Here is a 7,164-nt window from a genome sequence, read left to right on the forward strand (position 1 = left end):
ATTGTATCTAATAATCTAAGTACGTAATTTCATGTTTTTAAATTCGTTCCAGATCTTGCAGAAAAAATATGTAAAGTTGATGGTTCATACTTCTGGTAACGTGTATATCTTTTTAGAAGGCTGCACATAGGCCCGTTTTTGGTTTGGCCCATTCATACTGTAACAGGCCGTTGCTTATGGGCTGAGGTTGGCTGAAAATAAGGAATACGGTGAAGAGTAATCGGTGAGCCAGTGAGAGGATTTCGTCTTCACTCAGTCAAAAAAAAAATAGTGGATCCATTTCTGTCAGCTTCCCAAGGTATGCTTATGTATGCTTATGCACAACCCCAAGGATTTCCTCTTCCTTGGAGGGTGGAATTCTTACATTAAAGCCGCAGCTGTTTTGGGGTAGGCCGTAGGCGGAAGAAGGCAGATCAGCATGCTCTTCAAAATTTTGCCGTTTCCTTCTGGATTCGGCGGCGGGTGAGCCGACGGGGACGAATTGGAGGAGCAATTTGGCAGTAGCTTTTGCGTGGGATGTCTGGAGAGCCGACGCAACGGAGCACATAGGGCAGTTGGAGCAAGGTCAGGATGATTTTCTTTCCTTGGGGTTGTGCATAGGCGGGCGTGGTAGCTGTGGAATTGACCGCAGTCAGCGGTTGCTCATCTTTGCCGCTGCTATCTGCGAAGGGAGCAATGGCTCGGTATGCTTCTATTGCCTCACTACTAAATTGCTGCAATCAAATATTTAACTGCAAGTTTATTTAGATACATACTTTTGCTGCAACTAAAATTTGCCAGACCTTTGTATTGCTGAGGTAGTGGTGAACCGTGTTATTGTATTACTTGTGTGTGCATCTACAAATATATAAAGTGCAGACTGTAGAAATTGGTAGTAGGATTGATCAGGTATAGTCTTTTTTTGTGGAGTTCCTTGTAAAAGATAGAAGCAGCGACATATTTTTTATTCATTCTGCTGCTGCACATAAGCTGCTGATTTTTTTTACAATGTTATTTTGCCAATAATCTGTAGTTTAATTCTAGAACGGGAACACATTCGTCGATATACATCCCAGGGGAGAGCTAGCTGAATGGCTCAATATTGGAAGGGAAGAGGCAGAAAAGCTGACCCAATCCATCCTGAAGCTGTGGGTGTTGAACCTTCTACGTTAGTCTTGTCCATGGTTACGTAAGATATGACCTTGAGAAGATTAATGATGCAGTAGTGGGCATGTTTAATTACGTCTGGTGGAGTTGCTGGTGTATATGCAAGACAGTGGTAGAAAGCAACGATAGTACAATTATACATAGCTAGTAAGCTGCTAGCCCATTAAGTTTCAACGCACATAATAGAGAACAAAGGTTTACATACTGGATAATTATACATAGATAGTAGCACGGTCTGAAGAGCAAACTTTTACATATAGAGTCTTACGTATGCAACCTTGGGAGATTGCAATGCTACTGATCTGGGATACTATTAGATAACATAAACTTGAGAGGCAGAGGTGAGAGGCTGGTAAGAAACTTCATATGTAGGTGAGTGCTTCGTTTATTTGTCTCGCGCCTTGATGGTGTGCTTGTCCTAGTCCTATCCTGCGACGGTAGTCTGTAATAAGTATAAGGCACATAATGAGTGGTTGGATCTGATAATAGGTGAAATATGTAATTCTTTGGTAGGTTTTACTCCTACCTGAAAAGGCAAAGTTTACTTGCAGGTCCTTTCTTGAAGTGAGTGCTCTTCCTCTTCTTGTCTTTGTTTCCCTTACCCATGTCCTGGTAGAAGGATATGTTAAAAGCTGTTGGATCAGTTGATTATAGAAAATTATGTAGCCCACTATTTACCTCCTCTTCGTCAGCATTGATAGGTTCAAGTATGTCTTTCGGAGGTTGCCTGTGAGGAGCTGCCTTCTGGGAGGTCGTCAGCCGGTGTAATCGCATTTGTCAGTTATTGCAGGGCTAGTGTGGGTAGAAGGTTCCACTACTTGCACTGAATCGGTGATTAGCTGGGCCTTTGAGATGGTAAGGAATACTATTCCAGGATTAGCATCATAGGTTTCCTGGTCTACCTCCGCAGTGATAGTGCACTTCTTGCCAACTGCGGCAATAACAGCAGGAGGGACATAATTAGGACAGCCTTTAGTAAGTGGAGCAAGAAGTTCTGCTTCTTTGCCCGTTAGAGCCTCGGCGCAGTTACCAAAGAATGTCAGGCGGTGACTGATGGATAAGTCTTCAGCGTTCGGCTCGACATGTACTGCGCTAACCTTCAGCTTGTATGAACTGCCTTTTAGGATGTGCATCCATAAGATGCAATTATTTATCTGATACTTGCTGTTTGTTTGCCCATAACTATACCTGCAGCGCTCGTTTGGGTGCGGCAGGTAGGGCATTTGCGAGAAAGTCATGAAGGACTCCAGTTTGTATACTCTGCCTTCTTTTAGTTTGTCCTTGAACTGATCTATACGGTCTTCGAGCAGGGAACCTTCTATGGCGGTGCCCTGCAAAACCAGGACAGTTTAAATGTACATTTGATGGGAAAGACAAACCTTTATTTAATAGAATATGTTGTTCTTTATTAACACATACCAACAAATGTGTACTGTTATAAGAATATATCTAAAAAATAAAATGTAAAGGCGAATCTGATTGCATGCATTTCTTGTGCAGGTGACAATGACTGAATGGATAGGATAGGTGTTCATGTGAGCAATGACGGAAAAATAAATAGGAAAGCAAAGGTATCAAAGGGGAATGCTCCGGACAGATGAAGTACGAAAAGGTATTTGAATATGCTTACATAATTTACATGACAGTACTGCAGGGGGTATAATTATTCAAAGGCACGTTGAAATTGGTAGATAACTAAATCTTAAGGGTTCAATAAGTTTATATGTCTCATGTGTAGGAAACAGTAAGAGGATCGATAATGAACGTTGGTGTGGTGGAGTACCGAATGATGAACGAACATGAATCCTATCTCATAGAATTCCTGGTCTTTGTTCCGGTTCTCCTATGATCGTGTGATGCGTACAACATCACTCCTTGGAGATCCTCGAGGTTTGATATCTCTGACCGATGTTGCTTGCATTGTCACTTATGCAAATTTCTTTTGCCATGGGATAATCAGTAAATATTAGTAGGCGTGAAAAATGTATAGCAAACTCACATATAGATGAGCATGATAAATAGAGAGTAAAGTGTATGGCAGTGGAGAAATATTGATGAGAAAATAAGTGGAAACAACCATGAACAAACTAAACAATAAGGATCAGGCAGTAGGCAAGAAAACGAAATAAAACCAAAGGAAAAGTATAATGCTAAGGCTACGGAAAAGAGGGGGGGGGGGAAGTATAGTGCATCATCATCATCCGGAGCTAATAGGCCCATCCTATGGTCTAATTCATTATGGGTGTCATTAATATAAAGTTGAGCAAACTTAGGAAAACCAATTTCATGGCAAACAACTCCACATATCTTGAAAACATAAGGACCAGGGCCGACATTAACACTGCGGTCAACATGAACACCGAGAGATGTGAAGGCAAACATTGAATTGTATTCACGAATCAGACGCATGAACTTATCACACTGGGCGTCACCGTCAAAACGAAGTAGCTCGGCTAAAGGAGAAGGCTAATTTTGATAAACCGGGAGGGACACCTTCCCAGCAGTCCAGCACGACGGCAACCTGTATAGACAATTTTCTTTGCTGTGCTGAGATTCCTATTCCGCTCTCGGTATCAGAAGGAAGCACCACAACGCTTACACACATGATGAGGAGCACCGAAATATGACCTGCTAGGCCACGAACCTGGCAAAAAACAAAAGGTATGAAAAAGAAAGAAACAATTGCAGGAAAAAAAGAAATAGCCATGAAGACAGCAGCGCACGCTTGAGGACGTTAACAAACTGCTCAGACATAGGAAGACCGGCCAGTAAAACGATAACCAGCTCTGATGAAGGAACGATGGCGTCGCATGAGCATACGCAGTCAACGAATCGATGTAGCTGTACGGGCAGGCATAAAAGGGGTACCATGAACTGTAATAGGGAGACATAGTAAGGCATACAATTACAGAAAAATCGCAATAGAATGCAGATAATAAAACAAACTGAACGGTTCATACCTGGATGCAACCTGCGAGACCCTGTATGTAAAGGCAATGCTGGCGCAGCAGGTATGTTATCAATAAGCAGAGACAAAGTCGACCCATCCTCAAAATCGCCAGCATTATAGGTAGGATGACCAACAGAAGATGGAGAAAAGGCAGATTAATTCACCAATAGTATGGAGACCAGGAGAGTGAATATCCATAAGAGGAGTCCAACGCGGTGAAGCAAACGGATCACGTTGAGCATGGAGTTTACCAGTCGGTGGGTACGGCCACTGAGCAGGAGAGTCATCGTCAGAAGAGTCCGCGTAAAGGGCTAGAAAAAGCAGAACATAAACAGTCAGAATACAGAAGAAAGGAAAAAAACACAAATGAAGAAAAATGTGAAATACTAAAAAGGAAAGGAAAATAAGAGGAACAACAGACTAACCAGGATTAGAAGAACTTGCTCTAGAAAGCGACGCAAATAAAGGATTAAGGAAACTCCCAACCGAAGAACTAACAAAAGGATCAGAGGTTAACGAAGATCCTACCGGGTGCATCTGAACAGTACCTAAATAAATAGGCAGTACATATCTATTTAGCAAAGGAAAGCAGGTAAATAAAAAACCCAAAATATATGAAACAGCAGGGCACTTATTCCGTCTAAATAAATAGTTGTCTGTACTAAATGAAACATTATTATGATGAGAATTTCGTAGGCCCCACTGTTAGCAAGGGAATCTCTTTGTAATCCATGTGGAGTATACATTTCAAATATTAGCAATACTCAATTACTTAAGAGATGGTAGCTGCAAGAGCACTCTAGTACAGTGAAACTGGAGATGCAAAGATAGGAAGCAAGCAAAAAGGTAGTAGGCATGTGCTACAGTTTGCACATAGAGATACTTAACAGAGATTGCAGCAAAGCTGAAGAAAACGGAAGGTACAGAAGACCAAAGTGAGGCCTGGCATAAAATTAGATTTGACAACTGTAAGAACATTCCGAAAAGAATGTTCCAACTAAGTCCTGATAAGCCGGCAACACAAATATAGAGGATGAAATTCGTACTTCTGTAATGTTCAATTATCGGGAGGCGAAGCTATAAGCCACAAATTCTGTAATGCAAAACTTTTGCCCGCTGCATAAAACTATTAAAAGTGAATGGCTAAACAACAACTGGCAAAGCACAAGACAGCTGCGGCAGCTGTTCATGCGTGGTAGTGGCAGTGCAATAAGTTTGGCAAGCAAAGCAAATCCTAAGTATGCCAATTAGTACAGAGCTCAAGGACACCGGCAGAAATTACATTGCGTTGCGCGTAGATTGACCTAGTTAGAGCAAATATAGCATGTAAAACCTGGAGTTTATGACTCCCTAGCATTTCTGTAGAAAGCTGTAAAGGTAAAAGATAGTTTTACCTTAGCTATCAATTATAGTACGAAGAACTATTATGTTTTGCAAAAAAACTAATGGCACTATTCTTTAGGTAAGAAAACAATTCTTCTTCATGCTCTGTTTATAACTCAAACGCTGAAGTCAGAGGAACACATACCCTGACGGTCTCAGTTATTGAAAAATTTAGAAGCCAGAAGGCTGATAATAACTGTGAAAACTGGGAACCACAATGCCACCTGCTCATGTAAAAATGACCGTAATGCGAGACTATAGCTTTATTCCGGTTTAACTGGCATACAGAAGATATAGAAAGAAGGTCCTCGTGGTGGCAAATACAACCAGGAGAATCTATTTGGTAAGGGCAAAGCAAGCATGATCAGTAGACCTAAAATAGGCTGGGAAGAAAAAGGACGGCCAAGACATGGACAGTTCATATAAAAAGAAATCATGGTTGGCTGCATACAACTCTAGAATAATCTAAAAGGCATAGAAGCATGGAACAATTGCTGCATACTTAAATTAAACCCATATGTTTGCTCTGCTCAGCCATCTTGCAATGTACCTGTATGGCTTCGTCGCTAATGAACTATGATATTGCAGATTCAGGGGAAACTAAAGGGAAGACAAAAGAGGAGGAGGAGGAAATTAGCAGCGATAGCGATGGCAGGAACCTCTTCAACAGGGTGCTTGTCTAAACTTATCTCCCGCCTTCGAGATTCTACATCAGGCAACGCGGGAACAACAGAGGTACCAGACAACAGAGAAGCACGTACGGGCAGCAAAGAACAGGAAGAGCCAACAGCAACAGCAGAAGCACTATCTTCCAAACGACGACGGCGACGAACATGCGGAGAAAGAGAAGAGGAGAACGATCGGCCACGCCGACGACCTGATCGTTGGCTTGCACCTCCAAGAGGTTGTACGGCGGGTAAGGAACCAGCATGAGGTAAAGTGGGAGGCCCAGAAGGTGGGCGATCGGAGACAACAACAACAGCACCAGCAGCTGAACCAAAAGGTGGGGACGCAACAGCGCGAAGAGCAGCAGAAGAGCCTCGCCCACGCGTGCGGAAACCCCGGCTTGATGGCAAAGGAAGCAGCTGATCCAGGCGACGGCGGCGGCAAAGACAAAGGCAGAGGAGCTGGTGGCAAAGCCGGCAGCACATACGGCGGAGGCACCGGCAAAGACAGCAGGGCAGCACCAAGAGAAGGCAAGCTGTGGAGATGATGAAGGCGGGGCAACACCGGACGCAAAGGCGGCGCCGCAGGAGCCGGCCGGCCTCGCCCATGATCAGGAGCAACATCCATAGTCAAACGGAGACCTGAAACAAAATAGATAGACCAAGTCAGAACAAAGGAAGCGAGAGATGAGGAATGAACAGAAGCCAACCATGAAATCAGCACCTAGAAAGTAAATCCAATCAACCAAGGAAGAGGAGGGAAGGAAGATAGGAACACCGGTCTCTCCGATGCGGAGACCTAAACGCGGGAACCGAGGAAAATACCTAGCGTGGAACAAAATCAGGCAAGGAATTTGACCGACAAAGCAGGAGAGAGAGAGAAGAAAGAGACACGCAAGAAGGCACGTGGCAATGAGATGGTAGCAGGAGTTTCTGTAAGGCATGCACGATCAGGTGACGCCCGATATGACCGGAGATTGAAGGTAACCAACAGCGAATAAACAGGAAGCAACCGGTCAA

At 43.4% G+C, this 7,164-nt stretch overlaps 3 long non-coding RNA genes across 3 annotated transcripts in view; 1 reads left to right on the plus strand and 2 right to left on the minus strand.

Annotated features, from left to right (window-relative positions):
* Window positions 1–339: 339 nt before the first annotated feature.
* The window catches only part of LOC127299483 (uncharacterized), a 7,042-nt gene continuing 217 nt past the window's right edge, over window positions 340–7,164 (plus strand). Inside the window, exons 1-4 of the long non-coding RNA XR_007850460.1 lie at window positions 340–683; window positions 2,647–2,758; window positions 2,885–3,036; window positions 6,068–7,164. The exon at window positions 6,068–7,164 is cut by the window's right edge and continues 217 nt beyond it. This is a non-coding gene — a long non-coding RNA (uncharacterized lncRNA). The remainder of the gene's footprint in view (window positions 684–2,646; window positions 2,759–2,884; window positions 3,037–6,067) is intronic.
* On the minus strand, window positions 1,330–2,255 carry LOC127299480 (uncharacterized). Its single transcript, XR_011744852.1, has 4 exons — window positions 2,177–2,255; window positions 1,825–2,077; window positions 1,673–1,755; window positions 1,330–1,588 (listed from the first exon to the last, which is right to left on the minus strand). It is a non-coding gene; the product is annotated as an uncharacterized lncRNA (long non-coding RNA).
* On the minus strand, window positions 3,427–4,645 carry LOC127299481 (uncharacterized). Its single transcript, XR_007850459.2, has 4 exons — window positions 4,522–4,645; window positions 4,107–4,407; window positions 3,870–4,020; window positions 3,427–3,790 (listed from the first exon to the last, which is right to left on the minus strand). It is a non-coding gene; the product is annotated as an uncharacterized lncRNA (long non-coding RNA).

The sequence above is a fragment of the Lolium perenne genome, chromosome 5 (genome assembly GCF_019359855.2).
Source record: "Lolium perenne isolate Kyuss_39 chromosome 5, Kyuss_2.0, whole genome shotgun sequence".
Taxonomy (NCBI): domain Eukaryota; kingdom Viridiplantae; phylum Streptophyta; class Magnoliopsida; order Poales; family Poaceae; genus Lolium; species Lolium perenne.